This window comes from Meleagris gallopavo, chromosome Z, assembly GCF_000146605.3.
Source record: "Meleagris gallopavo isolate NT-WF06-2002-E0010 breed Aviagen turkey brand Nicholas breeding stock chromosome Z, Turkey_5.1, whole genome shotgun sequence".
NCBI classification, from domain to species: Eukaryota; Metazoa; Chordata; class Aves; order Galliformes; family Phasianidae; genus Meleagris; species Meleagris gallopavo.
Genome location: NC_015041.2, coordinates 6,361,873 through 6,365,180, shown reverse-complemented (window position 1 = coordinate 6,365,180; position 3,308 = coordinate 6,361,873).

Here is a 3,308-nt window from a genome sequence, read left to right as displayed (position 1 = left end):
TGGTGAGGTGCTGGAACAGGCTGCCTGGATGCCCCGTCCCTGGAGGTATTCCAGGCCAGATTGGATGGGGCCCTGGGCAGCCTAGTCTAATATTAAGTGGGGAGGTTGGTGGTCCTGCCCGTGGCCAGGGGGTTGGAGTTTCATGATCCTTGAGGTCCCTACCCACCCTGGCCATTTTGTGATTCCGTGTAATGCCACCAAGGCTTACTTCACCTCCTGTCTTCATCTCAGGATGGCTATGTTTTCCGTCTCCAAGTGGCCTACCATCGTGAGCCCTTAATCTTGAAGGAAGTAGTCACTCCAGAAGGGATGCTGAAGTACCAGGACACAGAGGAGTCTCAGCGGCTGGAGCTGGAGATATTGCATCAGCCCCATCTAACCAGCTCCCTGCATGGGTAGGCAAGGCTGGGAGTCTGTGGTGTGGGGTACTGCCAGGAGCTGTATAGAATGGAAGTGCCCTTCCATGGTGGAAGGTGGTGATGTGGAGAGAACCTTAGTGTGGGAAGCGGTTCTTCAACCCTCCTTGTAAGCTGGTGGAAGGGGAGAGGGGAACTGGCTGTCCCTTTTGGCACATGGAAGGCCTCTGGTATGGGAAAACAAGTACCAAAGAGTGATACGGTTAAAGGGGAGCATATAGCAGCATTTCCCCTTTGTTTTCCCAGAATCATAACACCCATGGAGTGCTTCGTGCTTGTGGTGCTGGACTCATGTTCCTAGCAGTTATTTTTTCTGTCCTGAATGCAAATGAGGGTGTTTGGAGTCCTAGGGTGTATCTATTGAGCAGCCATGGGTACTTCTCTGCCTTCTTACAGGCTCCAGCAGCAGCATCCTGCCTTTGGCAGCACTTGCCGGCTGGCCAAGCGCTGGATCAGTGCTCAGCTGCTGAGTGACAACATTTCTGAGGAGTGCGTGGACCTGCTCGTGGCATCTCTCTTCCTCCACCCAGCCCCCTTCACGCCGCCCAGGTGAGGATGAGGAGCTCGGAGTGAAACAGTGGGCATTGAATGCCTTTTTCTTTCATGATTTGATGCTGCCAGGCAGGAGGTGCTGGAAGGGCATGCAGCAGTGAATTGTGGGCCACTGCTGCCAGAATGAGTGCAGGAGAAAAATACTTGGTGTGTGGGGATGTGCTTCCCTTTGTAATGGGGAAGGCAGGTAAGGATGAGAGCAAGCATGCTTGTGGGCTCTGGGTGCTGGCAGTACAGCTGCTGGGTGTTTTCTGCTTTCTTGAGGACTCGTGGGGCTCCCTGTCCTAGGGGTGACTGCTGGGAGAAGGAGGGGTGAACGCTCTGTGGTGGCAAAGTGTTGGCCATCCTTGGTTCTCTGGGAAGGATGTTACAGCAGTGCTCATGGCTGCAGCTTGTGTTTGTCCTGGAAAGAACTCCCAAGGGAAGGGCAGAAGGTCAGCTGCTGGAAGCTGAACAGAGCAGCATGTTGGGAAATAATCCCCTTGGGGCCTATTGCGTGCTGTCTTCTGGCAGGTGGAATGTTAAAGTATCAAGTTATATTGCTTCTGTGCTTTGTGTGGAGGCAAAGGGTTATGCTAACCTGTGCTAAAGATCTGTTTTCCTTCCCAAATTAGCAACATGTCTGGAAAGCTTTCCTGTATCCTAAAATACACTGCTAGCAAGAGCCCTGCCTTCCCAGATGCTTTGCTTTGTGAGCGAATTGGGTTGCGGGGAGGCAGGTGTGAGGGCTTGGCCAGCTCGTTTGGATTTCTACTGGAGATGGGACAAGCCCTGTCTCTAGTTTACCCTTGTTCCATTCCCAAGAGTCTGGGTTTTTGGTGATGCAAGGGATGAATCATAGTAATCGTTTGGGTTGGAAGGGACCTTTGATATCATCTAGTTCCAATCCCTCTGCTGTAGGCAGTGACACCTCTCTCTAGACCAGGTCGCTCACAGTCCCATCCTGCCTGACCTTGAATGCCTCCAGGGTGCAGGCATTCACAACTTCCCTGGGCAACCTGTTTCAATGTCTCACCATCCTCACAGTAAAGAATTTCTTCCTAATATCTAGTCTAAACCTACCGGCTTCCGGTTTAAGCTATTTTGCGTGGGCTGGGGGAGAACAAGGGAGAGGACTCTCACTGATGTCCTGGAAAAGGGGTAAGTGCCCTATAGTCCTGGGCTTTCCCCATTCACTTCGTACATCCCTTTGGGCAGTGCTATGACACTCCTGAACCCTGTTCCTGAAGCTGGTGCCAGATTAGGGGAAATAAATGCTTGCGTTGAACTGTTTTGTCTTGCCTTAGCTCTCCCCAGGTTGGGTTCCTGCGCTTCCTCAACCTACTGGCAACCTATGACTGGAGAAATAGTCCGCTCATCGTCAACCTGAATGCTGACCTCACAGGTAAGCAGGAAGTACACAGGCCACAGCTGTGGGAGAGCCGCAGTGTGAGGGTCTTGTGCCCTCCTTTGGTCAACCCTGGTTCCAGGGTTCTTGAATATGTAGCGTTTTACAGCTTCTAAACAGGGCAAGAAGACTTTCCATTCCTTCCCTCTTATCCTGCTGTGTATAACTTGGCTTTGGGGTTTGTGTGAATATGTTTTTTGTTTTTTTTTTTAATTGGTTCTTTCTTCCCTGTTCCCATATATCTGCCTGTGAAGAGTTGAATCTTGGTGGTAATAGTCTACCACTTTTGTTCTTGCTGAGATTTGAGTGTTGGATGCAGTTGAGTCTCTAAAGTCTTCCACTCATCTGTCACCAGCATTTTGGCTTGAGGCTTTGTCCTGATTCTTCGAAGCCACATCTTTTGTTGAGTGGGAAGAGCTAGTCACTTTGGGCTGCTAGTGGAGCAGCTGGGCTCTTAAACAGGAAAGTTTGAAGCCTCCTGGCTATCTTGGTTCCTGACCAGCACACATCACAGGGTCTGTCCACCAGTCCCCTGCTGTGAAACCTGCCAGGAAAGAGGGCTACAATCCTCCAGTGTTTATTCATGAGCTTTGAGGATTTCCTGATAGATATGTCTGTTTTCCAAAGGAGCGTGTTGATGCATCCAAGCAGACTCACGATCCTGCTCTCTTCCTTGTATTTTGTCTGATCATCTTTTAGGTACCTGCAGTCTTTCTCAGGAGCCAGATTAGACCGTGCGATTGTCTTGGCTTTAATGAGATGCTGGTGTGGGTGAGATAACAACACCTAGCTTTTAAGGCTAATTTAGAAGAGATGAAGAACCTGCATGGGAGTGTGAGCAAGCTCCTGAAGGGAGCAGCTGTTTCTGTGGGTTTCAGCACTCCCCCAACTTTCTATTTTTCTTGGGAAAGAGATGGGTTTTGGAAAGTTGTATTTTTCTACATTCCACCTTT